The following is an 18,677-nucleotide window of genomic DNA, read 5'->3' on the forward strand; positions in this document are numbered from 1 at the left end:
AGGAAGGGAGATGACAGAGGGAGCTATAGTGGCACATGAGGTTCTGCATTCTATTTCTACTCAGAGAATCCCGGCCATGATCCTCAAATTAGATATGATGAAAGCATATGATAGAGTAGAATGGGGGGCGTTGTGTGTTGTTCTACTTAAATTGGGCTTTTCCAAAGCATGGATCAAATGGATTCATGCTTGTATTTCTTCTGCAAGGTTCTTGGTTCTAATTAATGGCTCCCCTTGTGGTTTTTTCTCCTCTTCTAGGGGTTTGAGGTAGGGGGATCCCCTATCTCTTTTCTTGTTCATTCTTCTAGCTGAAACGTTCAGTTGGGCTATAAGAGCCGCTAAGCTGGGAGGGCTTTGGAAGGGAATTAGGATTCATAATGTTCCACAAAGCATTTCGCATTGCTTGTTTGCAAATGATACCTTGTTATTTAGTCAGGCCTCTTTGGGTGAGGCAAGAGTGATAAAGGGGATAATACAGAATTATGCATCCCTTTCTGGTCAAAGAGTCAATGTTGATAAGTCAAAGATTTTTTTCCTTCATGCTTCACAATTGGTTCAGGATAGATTGAAGAGTTTTTGGGGATTTGCATCTGGAAATCTTCCTTGTTCTTATCTTGGTATACCTTTCTTCATTAAGAAGGATAGAGTTGAGTTTTGGGATAAGATCATTTCAGTTATCTCTAGAAGGATCCTATCCTGGAATCATAGATGGTTATCTTTGGCTGGTAAGATTGTTCTTATTAAGTCTATCCTAAATGTTGTTCCTATTTATCTCATGTCTGTTTTGCAGTCTCCGAAAGCGGTTCTTGTTAGTTTGCAAGATACTCTTAGGTCCTTCCTTTGGAGTAATAATAAAGAACGTAAGAGGAAACTCCCTCTGGTAGCATGGGATAAAGTTTGTTTACCTAAAAACCTAGGGGGCACAGGCATTAGGAGTCTGGAAAGTCAGAATTTAGCCTTAGGTGCTAAGTTGGTTTGGAAATTGTACGAGAGACCATTCTCCTTTTGGGCACAAATTATGTTTGCTAAATATTTAAATAACGGACCAAGAGAGTATGTTTTTCAAGTTTCTAATTTACCATATGGTTCAGCTATTTGGAATTTTCTATGTAAATGTAGATCAGTGATTTTGCCTCATCTCTCATGGATTGTTCATAATGGTAGAAAGGTCAGGTTTTGGGAGGAAGTTTGGAATGGACATCCCCCTTTGGTGAACTCGAGGGATTGGTCTCCTTTAATTTCCACTCTTTCTTCCCTTTGGGGTGTCTTTGTGGCTGATTATTTTGAAATTGAGTATAGTGGGAATCTTAAGGTGGCAAAATGGAAATCAATTGAGTTTTTAGATATTGATCAAAATGTGAAATTGGAATATGAAAAGATGTTGGGGGAGAGAGTAATAATTCTTTCTGATGCCGACGATGAGCTTATGTGGACAAGGAATATCTCTGGTAAGTACACAGTTAAGGATGGCTATACTTCTCTCTTGGTTGGTAAAGATTTATCTACTTGGCCATACAAGCTGTTTTGGCATATGGCTTGCCTCCTAAAGGCTGGTGCTTTCGCTTGGTTAGTAGTGCAGGACAGGGTCCTTATAGGAATGAGGTTGGACAGGTTGGGTATTACTGCAGTATTTTCTTGTGTCTTTTGTAATAAAAATTTAGAATCCTCTGCACACTTGTTTCTTCACTGTGATTTTGCCTATGCTTGCTGGCAGTGGTTGTTTGAAAAGCTTAATCTATCCTTTGTTATTGGTAATGATCTCCTTTCCCACTTTAGAGCCTGGCCTCTCCTGTTTGCCTCATCTTTCTATGCATGTCTTTGGATTATTTCTCCATCTATTGTGATTTGGAATATTTGGTTAGAGCGTAATAATAGGATTTTTAAACAAACAAGTTCTTCCTTGGCTGAGGTTTTATTGAGGATTGAATCTTCCATCTCTGAAGTTGCTTTGTCTTTTATCTATAAGAATTTGGAAACTCTTACATCTTTTTCTCATTGGGATGGTATGGTAACTCGATTTTGGAGAATGTTATCAGTCTTACCTTCTCATGGATCTATTTTAAATAAGACTAATGCTATAAGTAAGAGAAATTTTGTTTGCTGGAAACCTCCTCCACAAGGGCACTTTAAATTGAATTTTGATGGTGCTTCTCGTGGGAACCCTGGCCTCGCAGGGGCAGGTATGGTAATTTACGATCATAAGGTAAGATTTGTTCAGGCTCGTTGTCATGCGATTGGTTTCAAGTCTAACAATTGTGCAGAATTCTTTGCTTTGTCCTTTGGTTTGGATATGGCTATATCTTTGGGAATTAAGGACTTGATAATTGAGGGTGATTCTATGGTTATTATTCAAAGTGTCATGAAAAAGAAGTCGAATTGTTGGCAATTACAATATATACTTGATCATATTTTGCAAAAATTAGATTTTTTTAATTCCTTTTTGATTTCCCACTGTTATAGGGAAGTGAATAAGATTGCAGATTTCTTGGCTAACTTAGCCATTGACAGTAAAGCTAATATGCGGGAGGTAAGTGTGGATGAGATCCCTTCCTCAGTTTTGGAATATTTGAAGTAAAGAAGGGTATAGTTGTAGTCTTCATCAACCTCCTTATTTGGTGTGGCTTTTCTTTGGTGTGGGTTCTGCTATGCTTGATCACAATGTTTATTTTGACAGGGTCTCTGATTTTGGTTTCATTTCTGCTATGTGGTATCATTCTAACTAGTGGTTTGGAGAATTGTGTTTCATAGACAGGGATGGTTCAGACTGGTATTTTTTGGCAGCAATGGATATGCATCCTTCGGTGATCATACTTTAATCTTCCTTCTATATGCTTCTGTTGGCAGCTTCCTTTATATCTAATGCGGCTTATGTAATTGGGATGGGTTTTTTGATGTACTATGCCAATGGGCATTTGGTATTGGGTAGAATAGGCTTGTGTTACTTAAGCAATACTGAAGGGTTTTCTTACTGGTTCTTTCCCTTCAGTGCTTTTTGAACCAGACACTGTAAAAAACTTTTAAAATTTAATATAGTTCAGTGGTTCTATTCACTTTTATCAAAAAAAAACAAAAAACAAAGTCATTAATAAAGTCGTCTCAAAAATAAATCTTCCATTATGGACAACTAATCCCCTTAAAAGATTTAAATAATCATATATAAATAATTTACTCCCTTCAAATTTAAAATGACTGAAACAATCCATTAATGTCAATACAACTTCAACGTTAATTAAATAGTTCAGTTGTAATTCTACAATTTTAACTATTTTAGAATTCATGTAATTTCCCTACATTAATATTATTTAAAAAAAATCATAGGTAATTGTTTACCAATCACAAATTTAATCATTTAGATAACTTTACTCAGGTAAAGATATATATTATAATCATAACCAATTTTTTAATGAATGTATATATGTATATCTAAATGTTCATATATATATATATATATATATATATATATATAGAGAGAGAGAGAGAGAGAGAGAGAGAGAGAGAGATTTTCCTTCTATATGTAATAACCTGCTTAACTTAATCCAAAAACTCAACTGATTTTTTTTTTTATATATATAAATATTGATTTCTTATTCTTACTTATTCTTCTTCTTCTTTTATTCAATCACATTCAAGTAATTCATTTCTAACATAATCACAAAATGATTGAATAGTAATAACAATAATAGTATCAAATCAAAAAATGGCAAAGGAGGGTTATGACATCCTTTCCCCCTTAAATTGTGCATCGTCCCAATGCACTTAAAATAACCTTAAAAAGAGTGTTGAAAACATTTGTTGCATATCATTGATTCTCCCCATGTAGCATTCCTTTCGTCATATTGATTCCATTGTACTTGCATAAATCAATCTCTTTGTTGCGCAATTGGTGCTGGCACTTCTCCAAGACTCTGAATGGCCTTATTGTTTCCCCCTCGATTCCGAGGAGGATCATTCCTTGCTTCATCGAACCTTGGTGGATAAGCTATCCCATTTCATTGATCATTTCCATTATAATTACCCCTATTAGTACTGTATCCATCCCTTTGATTTGATTAAGTTGTGGGCTCCTTTCAGATAAATTAATCCTTTGATCCTTATTGAAGTTTGTGTTTCCCTTGAATTTGTACTTCCCTTTGAATGAGTGATTCTCGTTAAAATTCTATATTATCATTACTAGGGCTCGAATTGATTCCTTTCTTATTTAAAGTTTTCTCAAGTACTTTCTTCATGCCTATGGGTCCATGCACATTGATTTTTGCCTTTATGTTGGTATTTCTAGTCCCAAAATGAACCTTGTGATTAAACCCTTCTCATCCTTGATATGTAGGTACATACTTTATCAATTGGCGAACTTATTTCATTATTAGGCCCTTGTCAAAGATTATAGAATTATGTCACCCTCTCATCAAAGACTAATTGTGATAGCCACCTTTTATGAAAATGGTGATTAAATTGATCTCATCTGATTATATCCTTATTATACTCATTTATTCCTTATTATTAGTCCTCCAACTAGCTTCTTCCCATTAAGTTGATAGGAATCCAAAATACACTTAGTTCAAAGTATTTTTCCAATCTTCAACTCCTTCACCAATTTTCTCCCCTATCAAACCTATGTGGGTTGATTTCCTCAAATCCTTAGATAGATCCTATATATTGTCTTCCCTCCTACTATCCATCTCATTTCCTTAATCATTGCCAAAGTTCTCATTTTCAATCCTACTTCTATTTACTTGATGTCATTTTGCCTTGCACTAAGCTCTCGCATTCATTGTTCCATGGAGTTGATCTCACCCCTTTGCTTAGTTAATAATTGGTAATAGCTTCGACTCCTATTTCATTATTCCCCCACTCTTGTTGATTTTCATAAATTCTAACTTCACTTGACTCCTTGTAGTGGTGGTATGCCTTCCTCTTCCTCTTCCTTACCAACTAGGTCTTCTTGAAATTCAAATTTAATATTCATTTCTTGATTTAAGATATAATGATTTATCTCTACTACTTCCAAATACTTCCAAGATACTCTTCAAGTTTGCATAAGTTTGAGGTGAGCTCAAGGCCTAGACTTGAACCTTCGCTCTGATACCACATGTAATAACCCACTTAACTTAATCCAAAAACTCAACTGGTTTTTTAATATATATATATAAAAATATTGATTTCTTATTCTTATTTATTCTTTTTTTTTTATTCAATCACATTCAAGTAATTCATTTCTAACATAATCACAAAATGATTGAATAGTAATAACAATAATAGTATCAAATCAAAAAATGGCAAAGGAGGGTTATGACACTATATATATACAATACACATGCTTATATATATTCTTAAAAGATATAATTCCACCTAAAAGATTTCAAACCACTTTCTAGACCCTTTATATCAATGCCCTAACTTAATACTAAGTTAGGGCATCTGTATCTCCCTACCCTTTATTCTTGTTTGCAAGGCAGAGATATGAGGGTGGCGAGAGGAAAACCAGCCAGTGGAGGGAAGGTTGAGCTTTCCCCCCCACCCCCAGGACAGCTATGTGTGTTGTCATGGCGAGAGGCAGAAAGAAAGGGGCCGAGTGGAAAGGAAGACTGAAAGGAAGGGGTTGTGTGTGTTGTCACGACCCGCAATGGTGGCCAAAGTCGTCCTTGCGAGTCGCAGCCCATAGTGCGGCTGAAACTGCCCTTGTGGGTCATGGCCCGCAATGATGGCCAAAGCCATCCCTATGGGTTGCGGCCCACAGTGCGACCAAAGCCGCCCCTGTGGGTCACGACCCGCAGTGGTGGTCGAAGCCGTCTCTACGAGTCGCAACCCATGATACGGTCGAAGCTGCCCCTATGGATCACGACCCGTAGTGGCAGTCGAAGTCTTCCCTACGGGTCGTGGCCCAAAGTATGGCTAAAACCACCCTTGTGGGTCGCAACCCAGAGTGGCGACTGAAGCCGTCATGTGGGTTTCGGCCCACAGTGGCCCTTTAATGATAGTTAGGAACTCCACATTTTTTTTATAGTTCTTTTTTTTAATTTAAAATGTGTGTGTGTGTGCGTGTGTGTGTAATAGATAAAGTGCAAATATTTTCTTCTACTGTGTCTTCACAGTGGTTTGCCAATCCAATATAATTAGCGGCGACATTTAGTATATATATATATACATGCTAAAAATAAACTCACTACAAACTTTTTTCAGAGATAGTTTATTACAACATTAGATTATATTTCTCTAACAACAACTTTAGTTTTATACCAATTTTCTATAAATCTTGTGCAAGTTAGGAAATATCAGAACAAACTATAAAAACCAGATTTTTGTTTCATCATTCAAATAAGATATTAATTTGTATGAATTTCTCATATGTTCAATATATTAATAGAAATAGTTGGTTTTGTTTCTTTATGCAAATCTATGAAGGCTTATGTGAATATGCAAGGTCCATTGCCACAAAATTGATGGAAGTTGTAGATCGTTTAACAAAATACATTTCTAATCTTTGAAGTACCATTGAAGAGTTGATGTATTTATACCTTAGGTGATTGACTGATAGACAATTTTTTTTTAGAATTGACACTTGAGACCAATTAGATGGTGCTCATATGGGACTTTAGACACAAATGATCACTTCCGTCATATTGCAATAGCTCTTAAAGAACCTACTATAGTTCATTCTTCACTATTTAGAAAACTGTGAGCATAAAATTTTTTCATGTATAACTTGTGATTATTACATACTCGTACAAAGTCTTTGCTAATGCATACAATGTACATTTGGAGTATCTACTCATTATTATAGAGCTCTTTTTTATTGCTTTCTATTTATAAATTGTTTAGTTATGCAATTGGTATATTTATGTTGTTGTTGTTATTGTGTGCTCATATATCACTGTAACAACAATCAATGACTAAATTAATGACTAAATATATGACTAAATTAGTGACTATCATGACTAAATAAATGACCAGATAACAACAATCAATGACTAAATTAGTGACTAAATATACGACTAAATCAATGACCAAATTGATCAATCAGAACAACCAGTGGTCATGTGACCAAATTGGTTTATGACTGGCAATAAACTACCAGTGGTCACGTGATCAAATTTAGTCATTTATCTACAAGTTTTGGTAGTTTCTTTAGTCATATATTGTTGTTTTTTTAGTAGTGGTCAATTTAGATTTTAGAATTTCTTAAATAAATATATTAAGTATTTCTATGACATGATTTTTTTTAATTGATTGATCATGCGGTCTTAATTCGTAATATTTCTCATATCTATCTTAATGCCTTCATTTTGCACAAATTCCAACCACAATGTGGTATGTCCTAACTTTGTGCTCATCTATATGACTCTTTGGGGACCTTAGATTGACTCAAATTCAAAGCACATTTGAATCTTTTTATGGTCTAATTTATTATCTCTTTTGAGTTCAAGATCCTTGAATAGGTTGGGAGATCCAAGTTCTAATATGGCTCTTACAAACATATCCTCAATGGAGACTTCCTCCTCAAATTGAGCTCCACTAGTCCAACTATAGTAGCATCTACTTCTCACCCTTAGTAATATCTTTCAACACAATCACTTTATCCAAAAAATCTACAACTAAGTCTTGTCTAAAAGGTTCTTAACATGTGAGAAAGGTTTGACACACATGGTGCTCTCCCACCTACACTATTTTCCACTCCTCTTCTTTCTTTGTGAGTCATAGCTCCATTAGTTTACGGTTGATTTGAAAGCATTTGACACAAACTATGTAAGTGGGTCAAATAAACAACTGACTAAAATTCAAGAAGATCAATGAAGAATTAGGAAAGCATGCTCAATAACCAAACTATGTAAGTGGGTCAAATAAACAACTGACTAAACATCCTATTAGCCACTCCAAAATAGACGGCATCCAACCAAATTTTACTACTTGAAATAATTGACTATAATCATCCTACTTAGAGAGACTCTTAAAGGTATAGTCTATATATTTTTATAAAAGTTTGTTTATACTTAAGAACCACTTTATTTACATTCTTGTCTTAAGCCATTATTGTATGTATGTGCTTCATCCCTTCTTCAACCATTGCAGCCAGTTGTGAGTGACTCAATTTTCTAATAATGTGGAATAATTTAACATGCCTAGTATTCACAATCTAGCTTAACCCAAACTTTGAAATAAGTGTGATACAATAGTCAATCCATGAATGGGAGAATGAAAAGTTATCTTTTACCTATCTGTCACTAAATCTTCAAGAAACCTAATGCTTCAACTTCCATTATTCCCTTGCTTTTGTTGAATTCCACTATAACAATAGTAAAAAAAATGTAGAGCCAAACGTATCTGATGAGAATGACTTGAAATTTTCTATGTTTTAGCCAAAGAATGTCTCTTTCGCAATCTAATATCCAACTAGAAGAATTATCCTTTTTGGTAACACATAACACCTTGTGACATAGTCTACCAGTGTAATTACATAAGGGTTGTTTCTACTATCACTTAAGCAAGAGCCTACTTTAGAATGTGTGTCTATATTTGAGTATACTTTACCTAGTTCACCAACACATAAGCCTTTAAATGTATCACAACTAGAAAGACGAATCTCAATTCAACCTATACTAAAACTAAGGTTCCCATCATCTTCATAGTTTATTTTTTTCCGATGACAAGAAAAACACCCCATACTACATGTTGTGATCACTAGAAATGACATAAATATAATAATACATAACAAATGAGGTCATTATTATACATGTACACGGTGATTAACTCACACATGGTGCTCAGTTGACAATAGGAAGTGGATGCAACCTTATTGTATGCATCATCTCATTACTTGGTTCACTAATGCTCACCCTCCAAATACATCCCAACTAGAAATAGGAATGTCAATGCATCCCACACTACATTGTAGGTTTCATCCTTCTAGATTGATTTTTAGCTATGTTGACAAGACAAACATCACATACTAGTTGTCGTATCCAAGGTGTGCCTTTCAAAATACAACATATAGATATTAATGATATGTCAACAACTTGCTAAATGTTTAATTTAGTGGATCCTAACTTCTACCACCTCTTTACAACTAGCAAAAATCTGTCTAAACTAAAACAAGATAGCTCATACACACATCATAGGTACACATAGTGGTTAAGTCATCCATATATCTCATGTTCACATAGTGATATGCCATAAAAGCCATAGGAAAACAATATACTAAGATGTAATAACCAAAACAAATCATGTTTTATATCACTAATATGTTCTTTTTTAGTGTTTGAGATAAGGTTCGAACACTACCAATGATAAAGGAAAGTATTATAAGAGTATTAAGAATAATTAAAATGTACATTTATTTCACCTTTGAAATCATAATTTCTTTTTATTTTGAGAATTTCAACATGCATATAATATGAACTATATAAAATATAATTTATTTACACACATCATAAGTACACATAGTGGTTAAGTCATGCATACATCTCATGTTCACATAGTGATATGCCACAAAAGTCGTAGGAAAACAATATGCTAAGATGTCACAACAACAAAAATTAATGTTTTATATTACTAGTGTGTTGTTTTTAATGTTTGAGATAAGGTTTTTACACTACTAATGATAAATGAAATAATTATGACAAACTATAATGAATAATTAAAATGTACTTTTATTTTCACCTTTGAATTCATAATTTTTAAAATTTATTTTGAGAATTTCAACATGCATATAATATGAATTATATAGAATATTATTTATTCACACATCACAGGCACACATAGTGATATGCCACAAAGGCAATAGGGAAACAATATGCTAAGACGTTATAACCAAAATAATGATGTTATATATATATATATATATATATATATATATATATATATATATATATATATATATATCCTTATTAGAGTTTGAGATAAGACTCTTACACTACTGATGATAAACGAACTAATTATAATTAAGACTATAATTTCTTTTTGCTTTGAGAGTTTCAACATGCATATAATATTATTTATTTTAAATGAATATATTTACACAAAATTCTCTTAGCTTCAAGAATATTTTTTCAAACATTCTCTACTAACAAGGTCAACCACGTGAAGGTGGAAGCTTGTTTGGCCTCCCCTAATTGACCTAAGACAACCACAAAACAACACAACACACAAATACACACAATACTACACATGACACGACATATTTTGTTTTATTTATAATAAAAATTATTTACAGTGTTAATATGTTATGAGTCAAAATACATTTTAAAATAATTATGGTGAAATTCTTATGTTTTCTAAATGATATTTTTATAGTGAAAAATGTTTCTTTGTGCATTATTTTATTAACATTTCTTTTAAAATATTCATAAAACATTTAGAAAGGGGGTTTATGTTTTTTTTTAATTAAAGGCATTCCCCACGACCCAACCCAACATCTGTCTGTCTCACCTTGGTCTTACTTACTATCAAGTTCGGGTCAGGAAGGAGTTGAGGCGAAAGGAGACTTATATTGAGAGGGTTATTTATAATTATCGATTTGAAATATTCATAAAACATTTAGGAAAGGGGGCTTATGTGTTTTTAAAAATTAGAGGCATTCCCCACAACCCAGCCCAACGCATGTCCACTTTACCTTGGTCTTATTTACTGCCAAGTTGGGGTCAGGAAAGAGTTGAGGTGAAAGAATGGGTTTATGTTGCGAGGGTTATTTATAATTATCAATTTGAAATATTCATAAAATATTTAGGAAAGGGGGATTATATATATTTTTAAATTAGAGGCATTCCCCATAACCCAGCTCAACATTTGTCCACCTTACATTGGACTTACTTACTGCCAAGTTGGAGTTAGGAGGGAGTTGAGGCGAAAGAAGGGGGTTTATGTTGTGAGGGTTATTTATAATTATTGATTTGAAATATTTATAAAACATTTAGGAAGGTGTCTTATGTTTTATTTTTAATTAGAGGCATTCTCCACGACCCAACCCAACTCATGTCCGTCTTACCTTGGTCTTACTTAATGCTAAGTTGGGGTTAGGAAGGAGTTGAAGCAAATGAAATGGGCTTATATTGAGAGGGTTATTTATAATTATCGATTTGAAATATTCATAAAACATTTAAGAAGAGGGTTTATATTTTTTTCAAAATTAGAAACATTCCCAACGACCCAGCTCAATGCCTATTCGCCTTACCTTGATCTTACTTACTGTCAAGTTCGAGTCAATAAGAAGTTGAGGCGAAGGAAGGAGGCTTATATTGCAAGGGTTATTTATAATTATCGATTCAAAATATTCATAAAACATTTAAGAATGGGGCTAATATTTTTAAAAAAAAATTAGAGGCATTCTCCACTACCCAGCCCAACGCATGTCCACCTTACCTTAGTCTTACTTGTTGGCATATGCACACTCCAATGAGAAATTGTATGTGATTGAAGGTTTTGTCATTGATGGCAACCTTGCAATCCTATGGCACCGGCAAGACATCATACCGACAAAGCATTACACAGACAACCTTGCAATCCTATGGCACCGACAAGACATCATACCGGCAAAGCATTACACAGACAACCTTGCAATCCTATGGCACCAGCAAGACATTATACCGGCAAAGCATTACATCGACAAGACAATGCACTGACATCAACAGATCACTTTACACCGGCACCGACACAGAAGAAAAGATGTATACCGACACAGAGGCCAACAGGATTTTTGTTATGTAATATTTTCTTTATTATTGTAAGCCGACTTGGCAAATTGTAAAATGACTCTTATATATAAAGGAGATCATTGTAGACATTTGTAGAAGTGAAAGAATGAGCATAAAGAAAATTATTAGGCAGACCTAATGTGCGAAATATAGGTCAAGGGTATATGTAAATAACAGAGCAGGAACCGGTACTGAATCTGACATTGAAGATGCTATTGTAAAGCAGTACAAGTTATTGGATTAGTATAATCCTTATTGTAAGTCAGTGTGACTTCCCATTGAGTAGTGAGCTCTAGGCAGTTGGCCTTCCTGCATGTGCATGCTTCTATTGTAAGTAATATTCTCTTATTGTCTAGTGAGTGAATATTGTGGGTCACAAATCCCACTGAGGCTTTTCCCACACCGAGTTTCCTCGTTAAACATCTTGTGTTATGGTGTACTTTTCATGTGGATGTTCTTGATTCTGTTTATTGCTTTATTTCTTGCATACCGGTACACTATTATATTATGTTCTGCATGTTTTAACTTAAGAAATAATTATTACCGGTCAAATACTAATTCACCTCCCTCTCTCAGTATCTATTGGACCCCCAATAATTGGTATCAGAGTTTGGTCCTCTATTTTCAGAAGCTTAATAGCTTGAGGAAGATCTTGACATCGGTAAAGATGGAAAATCTGATGAAGAAACTTGAAGGAGCTCATACAGACTATGATGTAGAGAAATTGAAAAATATCAAATTAGAAGATGATTTAAGAGCAACTCATGATATCATTCGGGCACTTCAAGAAAATTTTACTGTTGCAAGAAATAAGAGAAGAAAACTTTGTGAAAAACTACAAAATGAGAATGATGAAAAGGAATCACTTAATGATATGATAAGCAAGTTGAAACAAGAGATCATGACAACAAAAAATGAAATGCAGGATATGACTATGAGATTTTGCAAAGAGATTGAGGACAGGAAGAAGAATGAAGAGGAATTGACTAGAAGACTGAGTGATGCACCAAATGAGAACACAAGACTTAGCTATGAAAATGACATGTTGAAGACAGATCTGATGCATACTCAGAATGATTCAAATGAACTAATGAGACGAAAAGAAATCTTGGAAAGGGAACTGGAAACTACAAATCAACACAAAGAAAAATTCAAGAAAAGCTCACAGGAACTTGGTACCTTGCTAAAGAATAAAAAACCTAAAGGCGACACTTCTGGAATTAGCTTTGAAGTTGGTGAAAGCTCCGATACTGCAAATACTCAGGATCACAGCAAATCGGTAAGACAGCCTAATGCCTATAAATTCAATGGAAAATGCTTTAACTGTAATAAATATGGTCATAGAGCAAATGAATGTAGATCTAGGAATTATCAGAATATCAATACACCCATCGGTCAATGTTCAAAATGCAACAAAGTTGGTCACAACTCTGAAAACTATAGAATGAATGTGAGATGTTATATTTGTGAAAGATTTGGACATTTATTAAATCAATGCAGAACACAAACCGGCATAGGTTATGAGAAAGCTATTCAGAAGAATAATGTTACTTGTTATTCATGTAACAAGATTGGACATATTGCTAAATTTTGTAGAAGTAAAGGTACACCGGTAGACAACAAAAGTGCTAGCTTGAAAGGTAAAGAAAAAGTTGAAGAGGTTAAGCAAGAATTTTCAAAACAATGGATTAGAAAAGCTGATATAAATATTGGGAATACTTCTCCATCGGTAGAACCAACCAATGCTTCACTGGTAGGACAAAGTGATGCCTCACCGGCAGGACAGGGCAGTGCTCCACTAGCAGGAAGTTCTTCATCTAATTGAAGAAAATTTCCTTGAGGGTTTGGCAATCTAATGACACATGTGCTAATTATTCCCTCGGTTAGAGATAAGAAGTTGAAAATTACTTATTACCGGCAGACAATGTTAAATGAATACTTAACCGACATATAATAAATGTGGTAGATGGTGAAAAGACATTATAAAAATAAGGTTTTGGCTCCATTTCATTTCACCGTGATTTCAAATTTTCAGAGAGCGCGAAGATTCCGAGCTAAGGCATTTCGAGCAAGAAGCAAGTACACTCCAAACAATCATCCACCCAAGGTAGAAAAAGGTATTTAATCATGGCATCCACCTCTGCAATTGAACATAGCAAACCCTACTGTTGTTGAAGTAATCAAAAGACCTAGGCCCATATTTTAGTTAGTCCCCGAGATAGCAAAGAAGGATGATACCCTAGGTGCTTTCTCTCAAATCCCTAAAGGAGTTGTATATGCTGAAGACCCTAGAATGTACATCCACTGCAACATTGAAGAGTTAGGAGACGAGGAAATCAAAACCATGTATAAAATCATGATATGTGATGATACCAGCAATGTTAAAGATGAACACAAGGTTATTGAAACCCTAGGATTCACAGAAATCCTTAGCATTCCTGAATTTCCAAAGGGTGTGATTAGGATAGTTTTAAGCAGAGTTCATGGAGAATTTTTCTGGCTAGATGCAATCCATAAGATCACCAAGGAAGCTGTGAAAGCTGTCACAGGGTTACCGACCGCCGGTAAGAGACCAGATAAAACCAAGAAGGTTCCAAATGACCTAGTTACAAAATTAACTAGTGCAACATTCGATAAGAGATCTCTAAGGGTTAATGATGTAAATGATATCGATGTGAGATTCATCAGTATGATATTAGGTTATAAGGCCACTCGTGCTAATAGACTTAACTCATTTTCAAGTTTATGCATTAAGAGTGCTTATGATATGGTAACAGACAATGCTAAAATTGACATCTGTGAATGGTTAAAGGATGAACTGATTGACAACCTTGGAAAAATCAAGAAGGACAAGAAAGGAACTTTCAGATTTGGAAATCTGTTAGTATGCCTAATGCTACACATAACAAAACAGGTTCTCGGTATAGGTTATAAAGGACTTGGATATGACATACCGGTAGGAAAGCAATTGATAGAACTGTTCAATAACATGGGTGAGAATAAGGAGAACAATATTCATGACTTTTTCCAAGCATTGAAGACCAAAATGAAGCAAAGAATAAGGTTATCCCAGAAAATAGTAGACAAATACAAAGATGACATATGCTTTGTTATTAAGAAAGATGAAATCTGGATGGAAGCAGTCATCCCAAGGACAATTTGGGTAACAAAGATGGGCTATGAAACAGATGACCACATAGTTGAAACATACGCCAAAGCACTTCTGGAAGCCCCCAATGAACCCAAAGAAGAAGTATTTGGTAGTGCGGAGACCATAGAAAGCCAAATACAATCTAAGAAAAGAGTAAAGAAGGTTGAGGCATTTGTAAGGAAAGGATCCAGGCAAGCAAAGGCCATTAAGGAAGATGTACTGAAGAAAACCGACATAACAGAGGATGAGTTGGCGTCTCCACAACCTGAAACTCACCTATCACCAGTAGGTACTTCTTCGGAAGGTGACATGCCAGCAACTTTTAAAAGAGTTTTTAGAAAAAAAGATCCCTCACCAGCAACCACTCCTTCACCTAGAAGGACAAGGCAAAAGCAACAAGCAGTGAGATCTCTAGTTAGAAAGGCCACATCCAAGAAAAAACTAACACCAAAGAAAAAGAAAAGGACAAACAGTGACTTGACACCTTTTGATATACTGTTAAATGAAATCACAGAGGAAGGAAAACTGAAAAACATAGAGAAAATTTATGATACTCTAACTGCTGATGAGAAAGAGCAAGTTGAGAACAGTGTGATACTGCATATGGACATGTACAAGAAATTTTTGATGGAAGTAGCAAATGAAATTCCTGATGATTTATTCAAAAGACTTGAGGCCAGAAGGCAAGCAGTGATAGAATTAGACAAGAAAATAAAAATTGAGAAGCTACTTGTTGTATATCCAGTAAACTCTCCTAAGGAAATTGATGATTTGATTGCTCAAGCAAACCGGTCAGTATTCTCTACTGCATACTGACATATTTCATTAATGGTAGGAAGAGTCAATGAAGTCACAGAGGAAACAGAAAATGGTTGGGATATATTCTTGGTTGACAAAGAAAAACAAGAAGAATACAGGAACCCTAAACCTATAAAGGTATATCAGAAAGACAAGGACAAGGGGAAAGACAAAATTGGTGCACCACCAAGCATAAAAGTTAAAGACAACCTACCCCACCAGTGAAAATTACAACTACTGAAAATCAACCGACAGCAGAAAGTATGGATGTAGATGATAGCAATCCTAATTCTGAAGTCCTGTATACTGTAAATGTTGATACTCAGAAAATCAACATAATAGTAGATAAAGATACATCTGACAAATTAGATATGGCTAATGAGCCTCCGGTAGCAGGGGAAACAGAGAAACCAAAAGAAAATATAGAGAAAAAGGTAGAATCTGAGGCACAGACAGAGACAACACAACTTACAAAGGAAACCAACAGAGCTAAAGGCTCCGGAACAACATATACATAAGGAATCAGTGCCATCGATAAGTAGTGAAGTAGGAAAACCAGTGCTAAAAGAAATGCAGACACAAACTGACCTGCCAGAGGTCAATACAAGCATGGTCACTTCCACCAGCACTCAGATTATTGGATCATCATCCACATTCAAGTCAACAAATGTGACTGAAGTATTACATGACTCCATCAAGAAAATAACTGATTGCAGCTCACAGGCTTATAAGGTAATTGATGATTCTATACCAATTTTGAAGGTAATAGCTCCAAACTGTAACATAGATAATAAAGATTCTTTAGGACAATTGGATACATTGTGTAAATATATTTCTGAAAACATTGAGAAAATAAAGAAAGAATCAGTAAAGGATAAGGTAGAGAAAGAGAATCAGAAATTCTTTGATGAGGAAATAAAGAAGTGTAACAGAGATTTTGACACACTTCTACCGGAATTATGTAGTTAGTTGAAATAATACAAAAATCTGTATAAAGATACATGTAAAACAAACTTTTTGACTGTAGATATTGACAAGAAAATAAGCAAGACACAGGATGAGATAAATAAGCTTGCAGACAATTTTGTAAACTCACCTGATTCATTATCAGTTTTTGAAGAGAAGATAGCAAATTTTGAGGAAGAATTGCTCAAATTGGAAAGAGAGAAAGAGAATAATAAACAAGGCAAAACATTTGAGATCTAAATTGAGTCCAAGATTGGACTATTTAGCATCTTTGCAGAAGGAAATTTCAGAGGCATTAACACAAGGAAGCAAAACATCGGTAGAGCATTTGCAACATCTCACCGATATAGTAAAAAGAACTGAGACAACAATAAAAGACAGTAAGAAGTTAATGGATAGTATAAACTTAATTTTGGGAGATCTTTTTCAGATAATAACTACCCAACTACAAGGTTGAGGATATGGATAGATGAATCTACAAACTCTACTGACATCTTGACAACCTTTGTCATTGATGCCAAAGGGGGAGTAGTGGGATGAGAAAATTCAAAACACAAGAATCATATGCTCAGGGGGAGCTCTCACATTTTTGGTAACATTTTTGGACTACACATTTTTGGACACTTTTTGAAATTTCTCATGAGTGTTGCCATCAATGCCAAAGGGGGAGATTGTTGACATATGCACACTTCAATAAGACATTGTATGTGATTGAAAGTTTTGTCATTGATGGCAACCTTGCAATCCTATGGCACCGACAAGATACCATACCGATAAAACATTACACAGGCAACCTTGCAATCCTATAGCACTGACAAGACATCATACCGACAAAGCATTACACAAGCAACCTTGCAATCCTATGGCATCGACAAGACATTATACCGGCAAAACATTACACCGACAAGACAGTGCATCGACATCAACAGATCACTCTACACCGGTACCAGCACAGAAGAAAAGATGTACACCGGCACAGAGGCCGATAGGATTTTTGTTATGTAATATTTTGTTTATTATTGTAAGCCGACTTGGCAAATTGTAAAATGACTCTTATATATAAAGGAGATCATTGTAGACATTTGTAGAAGTGAAGAAAGGAGCATAAAGAAAATTATTAGGCAAACCTAATGTGCAAAATATAGGTCAAGGGTATATATAAAGAACAGAGCAGGAACTGGCACTGAATCTGGCATTGAAGATGCTATTGTAAAGCAGTACAAGTTATTGGATTAATATAATCCTTATTGTAAGTCAGTGTGACTTTCCATTGAGTAGTGAGCTCTAGGTAGTTGGCCTTTTGCATGTGTAGGCCCCTATTGTAAGTAATATTCTCTTATTGACCAGTGAGTGAATATTATGGGTCACAAATCCCACCGAGGTTTTTCCCACACCGCATTTCCTCGTTAAACATCTTGTGTTATGGTGTATTTTTCATGTGGATGTTCTTGATTTTGTTTATTGCTTTATTTCTTGCATATCGGTACACTGTTATATTATGTTATGCATGTTTTAACTTAAGAAATAATTATTACCGGTCTGATACTGATTCACCCCCCCTCTCAGTATCTGTGGGACCTCCAACATTACTTACTACCGAGTTGGGGTCAAAAAGAAGTTGAGGTGAAGGAAGGGGCTTATGTTGTGAGGGTTATTTATAATTATCAATTTAAAATATTCATAAAACATTTAGGAGTGAGACTTATATTTTTTACTTACTACCAAGTTGGGGTCAAGAAGGAGTTCTGAGGAAATAAGGGGCTTATGTTGCGATGGTTATTTATTATTACCGATTTGAAATATTCATAAAAAATTTAGGAAATGGACTTATACTTTTTTTAAAATTAGAAGCATTCCCCAGGACTCAGCCCAACGCCTGCCCATCTTACCTTGGTCTTACTTACTACCAAGTTGGGGTCAGCAAGGAGTTGAGGGGGAAGAAGGAAGCTTATGTTGCAAAGGCTATTTATAATCATCGATTTTAAATATTCATAAAATATTTAAGAAGAGGGTTTATTTTATTTTTTTAAATTAGAGGGATTCCCCACGACCCAGCCCAATGCTTATATGTCTTACCTTGG

At 34.9% G+C, this 18,677-nt stretch overlaps 1 long non-coding RNA gene across 2 annotated transcripts in view; it reads right to left on the reverse strand.

The window, feature by feature from the left end:
- The window catches only part of LOC131875491 (uncharacterized), an 87,397-nt gene that overhangs the window by 13,764 nt on the left and 54,956 nt on the right, over nucleotides 1–18,677 (reverse strand). The window contains exon 4 of one of the 2 annotated variants that reach the window (XR_009372353.1): nucleotides 8,643–8,965. The exons of the other annotated variant lie outside the window; for it this stretch is intronic. This is a non-coding gene — a long non-coding RNA (uncharacterized LOC131875491). Of the gene's footprint in view, nucleotides 1–8,642; nucleotides 8,966–18,677 lie in introns of those variants that run through there. 2 annotated transcript variants of the gene reach the window in all.

The sequence above is a fragment of the Cryptomeria japonica genome, chromosome 1 (genome assembly GCF_030272615.1).
Source record: "Cryptomeria japonica chromosome 1, Sugi_1.0, whole genome shotgun sequence".
NCBI lineage: Eukaryota > Viridiplantae > Streptophyta > Pinopsida > Cupressales > Cupressaceae > Cryptomeria > Cryptomeria japonica.